Genomic DNA, 17,588 nt, shown 5'->3' with positions numbered 1-17,588 from the left:
CACATCCGCGCCAACACTGTTACTTCTGCTTGTTGGAAACTTAGGAACAGACACGTGATATGTTACAAAGTGCACTTAGGTTATTGTAGAATGAACACTCTGAGCACCACCAGTGAGAATTTGGTTCTTGTGGGCTTCAGTCCGAAAAATGGTTTGGTGAAGCTCCCTATGTTGTCTACACTGTGCAAGCGTCTTCATCCCTCTGTGAGTGCCGACATTGGAGCAGTGAAAGAGTAACCCTTATCCGACGGTCAAAGCGAGGCTCGTGACAGTTATTTAGAATTACTGTGTAGTGGAGCATAGCAGAGAATTGTTGTGGGTCCTTCAAGAAACGTTCCCGATTACATGGCGTAATTTGTCTCGTACTCTGCACGTCGTGAAGAGTGAGTGAATTGAGGCCACGGTTGAGAGGATGAGTTCGCCGCGGTAGCTCAGAGACTCGGATGAAAGAAACCTTTCTCTGTCCCTTACAGAGTACGCAAATGCCCTGACTAATGGACAAAAAATGGTTCAAATGGCTGTAAGCACGATGAGACTTAACATCTGAGGTCATCAGTCCCCTAGAACTTAGAACTACTTAAACCTAACCAACCTAAGGACATCACACACATATATACCCGAGGCAGGATTCGAACTTGCGACCGTAGCAGCAGCGCGGTGACTAATGTTCACCAAATTCATGCAGCCAACATATCCCAACACCACCGGTGGTTGTGAATCACCTCGGACGTTGTCCAAATGTTTTGATCCGCACTGTTGCACCAGGATGGAGCTGTAGGAGGCCACGTGGGTAGCAGTGTTTGCTGGCACAGACATTAATGACAGTAGTGTTGATGATAGAGGGCCTAGTATTGTCTTTAGGGGGCTCCTATCATCCGCTGGTGTATTCTTGTACAATGTTAGTGTCGCTCTAGAATATGTAAATATTATCATCTGGGTTTTGAAAGTATGAATGAAATGCGAACACTGCTCCGTTGCTTTGGGAGAAAAAGCCACTGAAACCACACCCCGCTGTTAATTTGATTGGCGTGGCTGGGTAATGTTGAGTCACCTCCACGGTTAAACTAAGAGTTTGTGGGTCAATTCGGGCTAGCCTGGCGACGTTACACTAGGGCCCACCTGCTGATATGACTAGGTCTGTCTCCGATGCATCGAGGTTGTTGGCACATGCTACGGCCCAGTACAGGGATCAGAGTCGTAATAACATTGATGCAGCAGCCAGGCAGAGCCGCCGTGCTGTGGTTTAGCTGATTGCTTCACGTCCGAGCTGTGACTTATGATTGTTCAATAATACAAGGACAGGCCAAGCTCATATACTCCTGACTTCTAGTTACAGATATTGCTGTCTGCTGGCCGCTAGCCCCTATGAGGGACTTACGATAGTCTTCTACAAGTCCAAGTGTCTACGTGAATCACAATGTCGCCATCTACAGAATCTGCTACTGCTAGCTGCGGCCCTGCTTTACGATATCATAGAAAGTTGCTAGCCACATATACAGTGTAATCAGAATTATATGTCGTCATTTGTTATTCACCAAATCAGGAAGATTCCGGATACATCATAGAGACACGATATTTCAGATCGCCCCACAACCAGAACTCACATAGATTTAGATCAGAGAATCTGGAAGGCCACACACCTTGAAATGCCTAGAGGTGGTGCGGTCATTACCGAAGGTTTATCGAAGCAAATCTTTCACTTGGCAAGCGGGTCAAGTGGTGTCAACCCATCTTGCACGAAAATAGTGACGTGGACACAGTTGCGTTCTTGCACAGCCGGAATCAAATGTTGGACAAGGAGGTCCTTCTAACGTGCAAGTGTCACTGTACACCTAACACGGCAGAAAGGTGTATGTCGCCTCACAGGGAAATGGAGCGAGAATGAAGGAACTTGTAAAACCACACCATACAGTCACGTAATCGGAGTACAGTGGATATCCCTGCACAGGATGTGGCGCAGCAGAGCCCCATATGTGACAGTTCTGTGCAGTCACGATATCGTGCAAAGTAAAATGTGCCTATTCTGTCAAAAAGAAATGGTTCAAATGGCTCTGAGCACTATGGGACTTAATATCTGAGGTCATTAGTCCCCTAGAACTTAGAAATACTTAAACCTAACTAACCTAAGAACATCACACACATCCATGCCCGAGGCAGGATTCCAACCTGCGACCGTAGCAGTCGCGCGGTTCCAGACTGAAGCGCCTAGAACCGCTCGGTCACATCGGCCGGCCCTAATCTGTCGTGAGAACTTTCCTCGGTCATATGTCATTTAGTTCTACGTGTACCAAAAAAGGAAGGCCATAGTCACGGGGTAGTAGCGCATCATGAGGCCTCATTTGGTGCACATTCTGAATTTTGTAGGGATACCATTGTGAAATTCGCTGCAGTATGTTTTGAACTGTTCATCAGGAGCGAGACAATTCCCCTGAAACACCTCGAGCACTGGCTGCAGTATTTGAGGCACGTGCTGTACGGTCGCCTACTGCTACAGGAACTTCATCAACAGCTGCCATCGGAATGGTCCGTCTCCCCCTACCTGCTGCACCACCTAATTCAGCTGTTTCTTCAAATCTCTCGATGATATTGTTAATCCCGTTTATAGACATGGAGCCTCTTCACAGTTGTTTATGACGGCGATGTTTCCGTAATGCAACACAGTTACTGCTGCCATTCTGATAAAATAGCTTCCCCAGCAGTGCACGGGCTTCCTTCTCAATAGCTACTGCATTTCGTACGGAAAACTTCAAACTTCTTAAGTCTTTACACCAATTCTCACTTCAAAAAAGCGATCAACACACGTCACCAAGCAACAAACGGTACATTGACGTCAAAACAGGAAACATTTCACATTCTGAATGTTTTTTTTGTTTTTTTTTTGTTTTTGGTCATCAGTCTACTGACTGGTTTGATGCGGACCGCCACGAATTCCTTTCCTGTGCTAACCTCTTCATCTCAGAGTAGCACTTGCAACCTACGTCCTCAATTATTTGCTTGACGTATTCCAATCTCTGTCTTCCTCTACAGTTTTTGCCCTCTACAGCTCCCTCTAGTACCATGGAAGTCATTCCCTCATGTCTTAGCAGATGTCCTATCATCCTGTCCCTTCTCCTTATCAGTGTTTTCCACATATTCCTTTCCTCTCCGATTCTGCGTAGAACCTCCTCATTCCTTACCTTATCAGTTCACCTAATTTTCAACATTTGTCTATGGCACCACATCTCAAATGCTTCGATTCTCTTCTGTTCCGGTTTTCCCACAATCCATGTTTCACTACCATACAATGCTGTACTCCAGACGTACATCCTCAGAAGTTTCTTCCTCAAATTAAGGCCGGTATTTGATATTAGTAGACTTCTTCCTCAAATTAAGGCCGGTATTTGATATTAGTAGACTTCTCTTGGCCAGAAATGCCTTTTTTGCCATAGCGAGTCTGCTTTTGATGTCCTCCTTGCTCCGTCCGTCATTGGTTATTTTACTGCCTAGGTAGCAGAATTCCTTAACCTCATTGACTTCGTGACCATCAATCCTGATGTTAAGTTTCTCGCTGTTCTCATTTCTACTACTTCTCATTACCTTCGTCTTTCTCCGATTTACTCTCAAACCATACTGTGTACTCATTCGACTGTTCATTCCGTTCAGCTGATCATTTAATTCTTCTTCATTTTCACTCAGGGTAGCAATGTCATCAGCGAATCGTATCATTGATATCCTTTCACCTTGTATTTTAATTCCACTCCTGAACCTTTCTTTTATTTCCATCATTGCTTCCTCTATGTACAGACTGAAGAGTAGGGGCGAAAGGCTACAGCCTTGTCTTATACCCTTCTTAATACGAGCACTTCGTTCTTGATCGTCCACTCTTGGTTGTTGTACATATTGTATATGACCCGTCTCTGCCTATAGCTTACACCTACTTTTTTCAGAATCTCGAACAGCTTGCACCATTTTATATTGTCGAACGCTTTTTCCAGGTCGACAAATCCTATGAAAGTGTCTTGATTTTTCTTTAGCCTTGCTTCCATTATTAGCCATAACGTGGGAATTGCCTCTCTCGTCCCTTCACTTTTCCTAAAGCCAAACTGATCGTCACCTAGCGCATTATAAATTTTCTTTTCCATTCTTCTGTATATTATTCTTGTAAGCAGCTTCGATGCATGAGCTGTTAAGCTGATTGTGCGATAATTCTCGCACTTGTCAGCTCTTGCCGTCTTCGGAATTGTGTGGATGATGCTTTTCCGAAAGTCAGATGGTATATCGCCAGACTCATATATTCTACACACCATCATGAATAGTCGTTTTGTTGCCACTTCCCCCAATGATTTTAGAAATTCTGATGGAATGTTATCTATCCCTTCTGCCTTATTTGACCGTAAGTCCTCCAAAGCTCTTTTAAATTCCGATTCTAATACTGGATCCCCTATCTCTTCTAAATCGACTCCTGTTTCTTCTTCAATCACATCAGACAAATCTTCACCCTCATATAGGCTTTAAATGTATTCTTTCCACCTATCTGCTCTCTCCTCTGCATTTAACAGTGGAATTCCCGTTGCACTCTTAATGTTACCACCGTTGCTTTTAATGTCATCAAAGGTTGTTTTGACTTTCCTGTATGCTGAGTCTGTCCTTCCGACAATCATATCTTTTTCGATGTCTTCACGTTTTCCCTACAGCCACTTCGTCTTAGCTTCCCTGCACTTCCTATTTATTTCATTCCTCAGCGACTTGTATTTCTGTATTCCTGATTTTCCCGGAACATGTTTGTACTTCCTCCTTTCATCAATCAACTGAAGTATTTCTCCTGTTAACCATGGTTTCTTCGCAGCTACCTTCTTTGTACCTATGTTTTCCTTCCCAAATTCTGTGATGGCCCTTTTTAGAGATGTCCATTGCTCTTCAACTGTACTGCCTACTGCGCTATTCCTTATTGCTGTATCTATAGCGTTAGAGAACTTCAAACGTATCTCGTCATTCCTTAGTACTTCCGTATCCCACTTCTTTGCGTATTGATTCTTCCTGACTAATGTCTTGAACTTCAGCCTACTCTTTATCACTACTATATTGTGATCTGAGTCTATATCTGCTCCTGGGTGCGCCTTACAATCCAGTATCTGATTTCGGAATCTCTGTCTGACCATGATGTAATCTAATTGAAATCTTCCCGTATCTCCCGGCCTTTTCCAAGTATACCTCTTCCTCTTGTGATTCTTGAACAGGGTATTCGCTATCACTAGCTGAAACTTGTTACGGCACTCAATTAGTCTTTCTCCTCTTTCATTCCTTGTCCCAAGCCCATATTCTCCTGTAACCTTTTCTTCTACTCCTTCCCCTACAACTGCGTTCTAGTCGCCCATGACTATTAGATTTTCTCTATCTGTTCATCTTCAGCTTGCGACGTCGGCATGTATACCTGAACTATCGTTGTCGGTGTTGGTCTGCTGTCGATTCTGATTAGAACAACCCGGTCACTGAACTGTTCACAGTAACACACCCTCTGCCCCACCTTCCTATTCATAACGAATCCTACACCTGTTATACCATTTTCTGCTGCTGTTGATATTACCCGATACTCATCTGACCAGAAATCCTTGTCTTCCTTCCACTTCACTTCACTGACCCCTACTATATCTAGATTGAGCCTTTGCATTTCCCTTTTCAGATTTTCTAGTTTGCCTACCACGTTCAAGCTTCTGACATTCCACGCCCCGGCTCGTAGAACGTTATCCTTTCGTTGATTATTCAATCTTTTTCTCATGGTAACCTCCCCCTTGGCAGTCCCCTCCCAGAGATCCGAATGGGGGACTATTCCGCAATCTTTTGCCAATGGAGAGATCATCATGACACTTCTTCAAATACTGGCCACATGTCCTATGGATACACGTTACGTGTCTTTAATGCAGTGGTTTCCATTGCCTTCTGCATCCTCATGTCGTTGATCATTGCTGATTCTTCCGCCTTTAGGAGCAATTTCCCACCCCTAGGACAAGAGAGTGCCCTGAACCTCAATCCGCTCCTCCGCCCTCTTTGACAAGGCCGTTGGTGGAATGAGGCTGACTTCTTATGCCGGAAGTCTTCGGCCGCCCATGCAAATTATTTATCAAAATTTAGGCAGTGGCGGGGATCTAACCCGGGACCGAAAACGTTTTCATTATGAATCAAAGACGCTACCCCTAGACCACGGGTGCACCTTGTTTACAGCGCAATATTATCACGTGGGTGCAGAAACTGGAACTGCTATTTTCTGGAGCATGAACATATCTATGATGTTTCAACGTCTTGCGATGTATACAGCCCGTGCTACATCACTTAGTAAATTGTCATTTTAGTTACAACCACCAGATAGAAGTACGAGTGGCAAAATGTCTTAATTGCAAACAGGTTCAACTCGAAATTTTGGCAGTATATGGACCAAATGCAATATCGTGTCCAGCCGTAATGAAATGGTGCCAACAATTCGACCAAGACCGCAGAAACTTAGGTGATTCTGATCTTGAAGAAACGCCATCGATATCGATCACAGACGACGATGTCCAGCAACCGAGGAGCTGATTTTCCGACGATAAGGACTTTCACATAGCGGTTCTCGAATTGCTCCACGAACGAGGAGACGATTTTCATCGTCGAGGAATTGAATGACTGCCTGGGCGTTCCCACCATTTTTTACAGAGACGTGGCGGCTGTCTTGAAATATAGTGTCATGTATCTGCGTCATTCTGATGATTACTGTAGCATTAAAAATTTTTTCTTGGCCTACGATAATATTGTGTAACTTACGTTTTGAAGTCCCGTCGTAAATAACGCTGTACTGTTGTGTGCTCTGCTGTTGGGCGAGTTAAGTGGAAGTGTCGTGCGGCGACAGGTTTATTCCAGTTTATCCCGAATATACTTGTGTATGTTTGTTGTCTGGTCTCTCGCAAAACGGTTAAGTTTAGAATATAGAAATCGGTAAGCAGTAGCGTTGGCAGAGGAACTCCTTTGAGCAGTGTATGCTTCACTCATAGGCTAACGATTCTCGGCTATTAAGATGCAGAAGGTTGCTAATCTCGTGGAGGTCCGCAAATCGTAAACGATCACCTCTTTCCGAATACTAATGGAAATCACGTTAAGAGGTAAATTCATTGATATGACAACAAAATAGAGATAACAGTGTAAAAGCGGGAAAGTACACTACTGGCCATTAAAATTGCTACACCAAGAAGAAATGCAGATGATAAACGGGTATTCATTGCGCAAATATATTATACTAGAACTGACGTGTGATTACATTTTCACGAAATTTGGGTGCATGGATCCCGAGAAATCAGTACCCAGAACAACCACCTCTGGCCGCAATAACGGCCTTGATGCGCTTGGGCATTGAGTCAAACAGAGCCTGGATGGCGCGTGCAGGTACAGCTGCACATACAGCTTCAACACGATGCCACAGTTCATCAAGAGTAGTCACTGGCGTATTATGACGAGACAGTTGCTCGGACACCATTGACCAGACGTTTTCAATTGGTGAGAGATCTGGAGAATGTGCTGGCCAGGGCAGCAGTCGAACATTTCTGTATCCAGAAAGGCCCGTACAGGACATGCAACATGCGGTCGTGCATTATCCTGCTGAAATGTTGGGTTTCGCGGGGATCGAATGAAGGGTGGAGTCACACGTCGTAACACATCTGAAATGTAACGTCCACTGTTCAAAGTGCCGTCAATGAGAACAAGAGGTGACCGAGACGTGTAAACAATGGGACCAGATACCATCAGGCCGGGTGATACGCCAGTATGGCGATGACGAATACACGCTTCCAATGTGCGTTCACCGCGATGTCGCCAAACACGGATGCGACCGTCATGATGCTGTAAACAAAACCTGGATTCATCCGAAAAAATGACGTTTTGCCATTTGTGTACCCAGGTTTGTCGTTGAGTACACCATCCCAGGCGCTCCTGTCTGTGATGCAACGTCAAGGGTAACCGCAGCCACTTAGTCCGACCTGATAGTCAATGCTGCTGGAAACGTCGTCGAACTGTTCGTGCAGATGGTTGTTGTCTTGGAAACGTCCCCCTCTGTTGACTCAGGGATCGAGACGTGGCTGTACGATCCGTTACAGCCATGCGGATAAGTTGCTTGTCATCTCGACTGCTAGTGATACGAGACCGTTGGGATCCAGCACGGCGTTCCGTATTACCCTCCTGAACCCACAGATTCCATATTCTGCTAACAGTCATTGGATCTGGACCAACGCGAGCAGCAATGTCGCGATACGATAAACCGCAATCGCGTTAGGCTACAATACAACCTTTATCAAAGTCGGAAACTTGATGGTACGCATTTCTCCTCCTTGCACGGGGCATCAAAACAACGTTTTACCAGGCAACTCCGGTCAACTGCTGTTCGTGTATGAGAAATCGGTTGGAAACTTTCCTCATATCAGCACGTTGTAGGTGTCGCCACCGGCGCCAGTCTTGTGTGAATGCTATGAAAAACTAATCATATGCATTTCACAGCATCTTCTTCCTGTCGGTTAAATTTCGCGTCTGTAGCATTTCGTCTTCGTGGTGTAGCAATTTTAATGACCAGTAGTGTATCGTCGCCGATGCCGTACTTGAGTAGACACTACTTCTTAACCTCTCAGTTTAGTCCTGTATCTTGTTTGAACTTGGTCGAACGGCACCTCTCTAATACTGTACACAGGAATGAGAACATCATACCGGCCATTTACGGTATTTATTGCCTGTGTACGACTCCTGATCTGTAATTAATAAGCTCCTCGTTTTATCTGAAGACGGTGAAGTTTTTCAGTCAATTCCACGGCTGGCAAATGTCGATTTGATTCCAAAAATCGAACCGAGTTTCTTCGGGTGGACGTCATTTACTCAAACTATGAAATAAGAGAGCTAGCTATACTCGCAGTGACACAAACCAGCAATAAATTACTTATGACAGGAGAAATTAAATACTTTTACAAATTACTATAACAATACTTCGGTGTTTTTCCTTAATCTTAGCGCAGAATGCGGTTACTTTAGGTAGCTTTGCGAAAACGCAAAAGGTTTCTTATCTTACCGCAGACCTTCATTTTGCAGAACTTTCTTCGGTATACAGGCTACCAGTAAAGAGCCACGTGCCACTGCGGGTAAGTGCCTGAGATAAGATTTCGTGTCTGTAGCTGTTTTGCAAACAGTGGTCACATACACAGGGTTTCTTTTCCAGCAGTTGTCACTAGCCTACAGGAATCCGCTAATCTATTAGCATTCAGAGTACCGGAGACGTGATAGAAACACGTGGCTTGTACAGCTACACCCACCATTCGTTATTTCCTATTACTGGCGATCTGCTTCGTACTGGCGATCTGCTTCGAATTTATCACCCAGCTTTTGTTCCCACAAAGGCAGCTATTGTTCTAGGTTACATGCTCTGTCCATTCGTAAAATGTAAAAAGTGGCTCTTCGTAATCTTTCATAAAAACTAAAACCAAATTACACTTATATCGCCTGTCATATGTTGTTGTTTTCCTTGTTCTTGGGATCTTCTGTCCGAAGAGTAGTTTAATGCAGCTATCCAAGGTAATATGTCAGTGAAAGTCTTTTCATATCTGGGTAATTAGGGCGATCTACATCCACTTAAACCCCTCAGTCTTCAGTCCATTGCCAAATTAACTATCCCCGATGCCACAAACCTAACTCTTGTTTTAGTTAAGTTGTACCATGAAGCTGATTTCTTCCATAATCAGTGAAGTACTTTCTCACTAGCAACTCAGTCTGCCCGTCTATTCATCATTAGTGTTTTGTAACACCACATTACAAAATCTACCATTCTGCTCTTGGTTGCACTGTTTTCCATACATGTTACACTTCCAGGTAAGACGAGAATCCAGGCAATCGGTTCCACAAAAGACTTCCTAATATCCAAATTTATTTCTGACGTAAACAAATGTTTATTTTACAGAAATGCTTGGTTTCCTTAATAGAACCAGTCTGGATCTCATCTCCTCTTTAGTTCTGAATCGTCAGATATTTTGCTGCTGAATAGGAACTTTCACATACTTCTCCTTCCTGATGTTTTATCCCTAGTAACTTGAGAATTTCAAGAAATGTATTTCAGAAACTGCATTCCAGTCATCATCGTCAAAAATTGATAGAGTAAGCCCGGGAGAGTTGGATTACTTTTCTTCTTCAGCATAAAATTTGTATGTTTCTTCACTTTTTTCAGTTCTGGCAGCATGTTCGTACAGAGTGTCATATAAACTTGAGTACAATTTATTATTGAGGTGCCTCCACTTCAAATACGAGGGATATGATAAAGTGAGAAAATAAATGAGTGGTCTATTTCAACCATAGGTGCATGTGTCAGATGAACCAGTGTACTGGTGAAACGGATCATACGAAAATGGTTATATATGAAAAAAGAGTCAATCAAAATTACATATTTCTCTTTGGGTTATTTTCTAATGAGGACAGAATTATACTGTTAAGTATTTCCGCTCAAAACAATTTGAATAGTTTATTATAAAGCTTGACTGCACATTGTTTTTTTCTAATGAATTGTTGGTTTTGTCATGCATTATCCTATCTTTCTCTTACCACAGAAGCTACACCTATTACCATATGTTAAACAACATTCAAGCGGCCGTCGTGAACAGCACATAAATTGAATCCAAATGTCTTTTCTTATTAGCTTCGGAATAGATTTCACCACACCCAAGTTATTCATCTTCACCCTATTTATCAAACCTACATTCGTAATCTTTTATAATGCCTTCAGTGTCCTACATCTGACGAACACAGTGAGTTATTTTCAGCATTTTTCTTTCTTATCTTGTTTGGTCTCTTTCTTTCATTAGTAATTTACTTTGGTGATTTTGTTTCTATTTTCTGTTTCCCTTATTTTCTCATCCCTCTTCTTCTTTACAGTTTCAATACTTTCAGCAGAGTTTAGCAACTTGGATGCAGCCGTTGCCTTCCTCTTATAATTCATGATTGTATCTATAGAAGAAACAGCTGATATTTTCTCTTAACGTTATGTAGGTATTGGCTTAGGTCTGATCAGTTTTGAAGTGGTAAGCATGGAAATTTTAGGTTCAGTAGGAGTGGAGTCCTAAGTTTTGTCAATGATGTAATTTGACTTGTGCAGATAACTCTTACTTTTTAATGTACATGGATTCATTAAGTCTTTTGATGAGTTTGAAGTAGTTGGCTGGCCTGTGTGTGCGATTCACCTCTCAAATTTGTTGGCACAATACGCATCTTGCGACAAATAAGCATGGTCTGAGACTGCACCCATATTCAGTGCCATGAAGCCACTTGTACCATTTTCTACGTTGGCAAATGTAGCCCACGAATAGTTGAGCAGTTTTGAAAAGTAAAGATGGTTACCTTTCCTTCGCAGGATTATATATAATGGAAGTACTACAGGCATTGTAAAAATAACTTTTCAGTTATTTGAAAAATGAGCTGTCCAGGATCTGGAGCCACTGGGAAGTATGTGAAGACAGACTCATTAAAATAATCCCTTGTTCCTTTGCAAAATCTAATGTTTCGAAGTAGCCTGTGTAACATGTGTGTCCATGAAGTGCAAGCAATACTTGTCGACCTGGTTTTCTGGGCGTCAAATGCCTTTTTAACCAATATCAATAACAACAGCGGAAAAACATGTATTATTCAGTCTTTTTCCAAAGTATAAATGAGCCGTGCGTGGCTCGTGTTCATGCCATATCTCATTTGATATCCTGTTTTTACTGTACTATCGCCTCGTTATGTTAATTTCAGTTGCTGGTGTCACTGAGTTGCCGCCTTACCTGCCCGTCAGCGGCAGCAGCGGCGCTTATCGATATAAGCCCTGGTGTATTATCTTTGTTGACTGCTATTACTTCCCGGTTGTCGTGTGTTCGGGATGAGATCGGGTCTGCCAGGGAGTTGGGAGGCGCTAGCAGTGCAGTTCGGACCTGGCAGTGTTTGACTTTAGGACGCGGCAGGAGTTATGTCGGGGTGCGGCTGCAGTGAGGTCCGGACAGCCAAGACTCTCTCGACATTTGGCGATACGTATCACTTGAGTGCTGACCACCTTGGTCGGTCGCCCGTCGGTCGTCATGTCGGATGACATGTACGTTGGCCGGCGATCGCTTATGGGTTGCCTCAGTGTGCCGACTCGTGATTCGTCCTCGTCATTGCACAGCCGGTGCCGGTAGTATTGTCTAGTCCTTCGCGCAAGTGTCCCTGAAACTGTGTGTAGCTTGTGATGTCGACTGCTCACTTATTTCAGTGCTGTCTCCGAGCTGATGTGTGGAGTCGGTCAGCTGGTGTGGAGCAGCGGGGCATAGTTTGGCCGGGCCCGCTGGTGGTCTCTATGCGGTGTCAGAGTGTGTGGGGCTGTTCACATTGCTACGAAGTCCGTGGCTCACCGACCCTGGACACGAAAGTTGAGTTTGGATTTAATTTACCAGCAAGTCAAGACTGTTCACATTGTGCCTTTAGGTTCTCGTTGTTGGCTGTTGGGACATTCCTGCGAGCAACAACGTATGTGTTCGAGTTGGCGAAGGTTTAGCCACCGTCCGGCGGAGTCTAACTGAAGTGGAATGATCACATAAAACAAATAGTGGGAAAAGCAGGCGCCAGGTTGAGATTCATAGGAAGAATTCTAAGAAAATGTGACTCATCGACGAAAGAAGTAGCTTACAAAACGCTTGTTCGTCCGATTCTTGAGTATTGCTCATCAGTATGGGACCCTTACCAGGTTGGATTAATAGAAGAGATAGACATGATCCAGCGAAAAGCAGCGCGATTCGTCATGGGGACATTTAGTCAGCGCGAGAGCGTTACGGAGATGCTGAACAAGCTCCAGTGGCGGACACTTCAAGAAAGGCGTTACGCATTACGGAGAGGTTTATTATCGAAATTACGAGAGAGCACATTCCGGGAAGAGATGGGCAACATATTACTACCGCCCACATATATCTCGCGTAATGATCACAACGAAAAGATGCGAGAAATTAGAGCAAATACGGAGACTTACAAGCAGTCGTTCTTCCCACGCACAATTCGTGAATGGAACAGGGAAGGGGGGATCAGATAGTGGTACAATAAGTACCCTCCGCCACACACCGTAAGGTGGCTCGCGGAGTATAGATGTAGATGTAGATGTAGATGTATTTCGTTATCTGCAATTGAAGTGCACCGGCGGAATTTTCTGCCTTGTGGCCGATAACGATCCGGTTACCTGCCCTAGCCGTTGACGTATATTCAGGCAGTGTCCTTTCCTCACCGTGTCATCGCTGTCCAGCACGGTGTGTAGTTTAACAGCTTGGTTGTGGGCGAGTGGAGTGCAAGTTACCTTGTCGGTGGGTCCGTTGACTGTCTGTTGGTTCAACTGTCGTCGGATCGAGAATGGTTGGGACGACTGCCTGTCTCACCTAAGTGAACATCAGTATTTCAAGTGCTGGCCGACCCCCGAAACTTCTGAGCGCCGTTAGCTGCAATGCCTTTTCTTCTGTTGTGTGTATTTGTATGGCTCATAGCTGATGGTTTTCAATGAAAGTTGAATTGCTTTTAGTGGTGTTTTAAGTCATGGGCCTTCAGCCACTTTAAAATTAAAATTCCTTGCTTGTCAAGTGTTAGATTGTTCGGGCCTTCAGCCTGATTAATATATTGTTTAAAGATAAAGCCTTGGGCCTTCTGCCTACAAAAAATTATTTTAGTTGTGTTTTAAGTCATGGGCCTCTAGCCATATTAAAATTAAAGTTCCTTTCTTGTCAATTGTTCGATTGTTTTTGGGGCCTTCAGCCTAATTTAAGATAAGGCTTTGTTGTTTAAACTTATTTTACCTTGAGTTTTAAGTTATGGTGCCTTCAGCCTCTTTTAAATTAAGGATCTTTGTCTTTCGAGCATCAGACTGTTTGGGGCCTTCAGCCTAATTGAAGATAAGGCCTTCTGCCTTGTGTTTTTTATTTTATTTTACCTTGACTCTTAAATCATGGGCCTTCAGCCGTCTTTAAATTAAGGTTGTTGCTTTTCAAGTGTTAGATTTTTGGGCCTCCATCCAAATTATAGAACTTACTTAACGTGAGGCCTTTTGCCTTCCAAATATTCTCTTTGGCGTCTGAATCTTGAATTAATGGCTTTTAGCCGTTATCTTTTTTTAATTTAAAGTGGTTGTGCCCTTAAGGCACAAGACAGTTTGGCGTATTCAGCCGATAACTAAGTTAAAGAATTTCACTGTAATGTTTGGTCAAATAAATAAAGTTATATGTCTTCAAGTGTAGCTGACAGCTGTTCATTTTGGCCCCTTTCCAAAATTCCAACTACCTATCCTGCCCTGCGGGATTAGCAGGGCGTTTCAATAAATTAAACTTCCATTATCATCTAAGCTAAATTTAATTGTAGCTCATCTCTCCCACGTTAAAACACATGGTCTGTCTCTCCCAAATGACACTAGTCCATGTTTTACAAATGCGGCCATTTTACGTTATATCAATTTCGAACATGTCGTAACGTATATGCAACAAATATGCAACATTGCTACAGCCAATATTGCCGATGTTCGTATGTGAAACAGAGCTCGATAAGAGATCAGAGGTATCAGTAAACGAAATCTAACCTTCATTAACACTGTGTGTTGTATGAGTGTCAGTTTCACTGTCATGTAACAGATCGTTACATGAAAAACTTAAAACTAACATTTGGATTAACTATCTGACTGAATTTTTGAACAAGGATTTCCAAGTGATACAGCATCTGATTTTTGTAACAGAATTTACTGGACTAGAGTATATTACATGTTGCGGTGTGTCAGTGTCTCTGTTTTGACCCTAAGGATTACACTCACCTCTCTAGATAACTGCATTCTTCCATGTGGTTTACAGCAATGTGCAGCAGCATGCAGCAGCAGCGGCTAAAGCTTATTGTTGCTAAGAATGAATTTAATAAAAAGGAGTTTGATTGGGTCCTGTTAACCACTAAATAACTTTTGAGAAAGGATTTCATTAATTAAGTCTATTTAAAACTTCAGAATTATCATGAACAAGTGTTAATTATGACAATGGCAAATAACGTATGTGTCGATAACAGTTGAGTTCAAGACTAACAAATTTTTTCAATTTCAAAATTACATTAACATTTAGTAACCACAGCGTATTATTTAGATGTGGAAAATAATTACCGTTATTTGGAGGATAAGGAGGCTTCTTCCACTGACAAGCGAAACCTGGGATTATTGCAAACTCGAACTAACATTCACGAGCCTAACATTGTAATTGCTTTTGCGCTACGCTTGCGGATCTTACCTTGGATTCCATCTTCAATCGTAGTTAGGCTATAGATATGAAATCAGGCCTTGGGTGTGGTAAGAAGTGCCATCACAGACGTGAGGGTATCGTGGCATGTCTTATGTCTCTGAGCTTTCGACCAACCCTACTCTTCCACGTTCGCAGACAGACCTTGTCTTACAACAATGCTTAGAATCACGCTCCCATGTTTCGCCCTCCGATTGTTACCATCGATATCTCAGTGCTTACACAATGCAAGTGATTTAAGTTGGATATATTGTTTTATTTAATGGAGAGTTCTGACACACTCCTTACAATGTGTCAAGCTCCCAGTAAAAAAAAACTGCAATGATATTGTGCTAACTAACTTTTGAAATTAACACCGTAAACCTTTTTGGCCTACCACAACAGAGAACGTGATTTTTCTCCGGAAGTAACACGAACATCATAACAACGCTTCCGCACCAAGTGCGTTCACGAAACAGTCTCTTGCATTATCTTCCTGATTGGTTGGAAATTCCAATTAATAAATAATTTTATGGAGCGCTTTGGAACTATCGCCCTATCGCCCTATAGCGGTGTAGAAGTCAAGTTCCATCTGGGGTGGAGGTCGTATTTTCTTAATGTCCTTCAGAAGAGGAGGTCATCCTTTCGTGTTCAGTCGAGTAATTTCTGGCAGTATCGAAATTTACATTACCGAAATTTATGAGAATCTCAAAGTCCCTTTCCAGTTTTCCAGGAGAGTGTAGCAAGTGTAGCGAATGTAGACTCGCTAAGTAGGCAGGGACCTCATGTTGAGTCGTGAAGCCAGGAAGTTAGCTGGACAGCGGTTCTTAGTGAATGAGACGGAGGTTTCCGTTGAAGCCAATAAATTATATTTCGTTTCTGTGGAAATCAGGGTGAGTCGTTTTTATGTCACTCTTTCACTACTAGCTTTCGAAATGTACTCCAGTTTTGATGCTGTAGTGATAGTCGGCTAAAGTTTCTAAAAACAATTTGGGGTGCTGTATGAACAGTTGGTGGTGTACATATTCCACTCAGTGGTGCGAAGAAGGGATCTTCCTGAGAGTATTTCGGTAGCTCCCGGGCTTTGAATTATTGCCTTCCGGTAACTGGGAAGTTTAACGCTGTCTCACGGTGACCGTTATGTAGACTGCTTTTACATGTGTAGTATTGCAGAGAAGTAATACAGGTCCAGCAAAAACCTTGCCAATCAAATATGTGCAGCAGTAAGTCGCGTAATCTGTCTAGAGTGCCGCACATCGCCAAAATTATGTGCGTTCCGGCCGCGGCCGCCAGTGTGATTTTGCAAAATGTCGTGGAAGGTCAGAGATAGAGTAAACAATGTTTTACACTGCACCTGACTGCAGGAAGTTGCCAGCATAGAAAGAAACATCCGTGGACGCTATTCTGTAGCTATTGTCCGTGTATCGCTAGTGGCTGCAGCCCTGAAAATGTAAATTGCTAAGGAGGACAGTTTGCGTGCAACACAGGGCAGCTACACTTCATCGAATGCCGCTTGCATCTACAAAATGCTGATTGATCCTCGAAATTTATTGCCTACCGCTGCGGTCCTACAGAACGAAACTGTCGTGAATGCTCTGGGATGAATGGGCAGAATACAGCCAAGGAAAGCGGGGTGATTCGACTAAGTGAACGCAGAGCAAGCAGTCAGTGATTTTGAAGCCACTATAACTTCACTGACTGCGGCAGTCTGCTTAGTAAGTGCAGCAAGAAACTAATTTTGGATTACTTCAGCAGCCCACATCAACAATCATATCTAAGACTGAAAATGTTGTAGTACGTCTTAGACAGGAATGTCCCAAGCAAAGCTGAGTACAATAGAAAAGAACTGCTATGGATACACAGATTCCTTTGAAACAGAGAGGTTCATCAATTTAAATGAAGCCAAAGCCTAAACGGATGAAAAAAAACGTAACGAAATCTAAATCAGTGTTTGGAGAACTACACGTGAAGTGTGAAAGGTGTCCATTATAATTGGCTATCTTCCATGTATTCTGTTTGTACAGCTTTGTATCACAACCAGTCTTTGCTATTACACCTACAGAAGACTAAGGTTATGAAGTCAATCCTTAGAAATAGTACATATGTGAATAGACAGATGTGGTTTGAATATTTGTGTCAGACTAGTTTTTCTGCGAATTTTGTGACTGTGCTGAAGCTGGTGACTGATGCTATGTTAAGACTTGATTTTTTGTTGATGTATAAAGCGGCGACTGAATAGGGTGATAGTGAAGTGTCGCTGAAGTTCAGACAGTTGATAAAAATACGGAAACACCGCAAGAAGTGTCTGCTTGAGCATAGGTCATTATGTTCACCAAT

The sequence above is a fragment of the Schistocerca serialis genome, chromosome 2 (assembly GCF_023864345.2).
Source record: "Schistocerca serialis cubense isolate TAMUIC-IGC-003099 chromosome 2, iqSchSeri2.2, whole genome shotgun sequence".
Lineage (NCBI taxonomy): Eukaryota > Metazoa > Arthropoda > Insecta > Orthoptera > Acrididae > Schistocerca > Schistocerca serialis.
The sequence above is the reverse complement of the archived record's forward strand: the minus strand, read 5'-3'. Positions refer to the sequence as shown.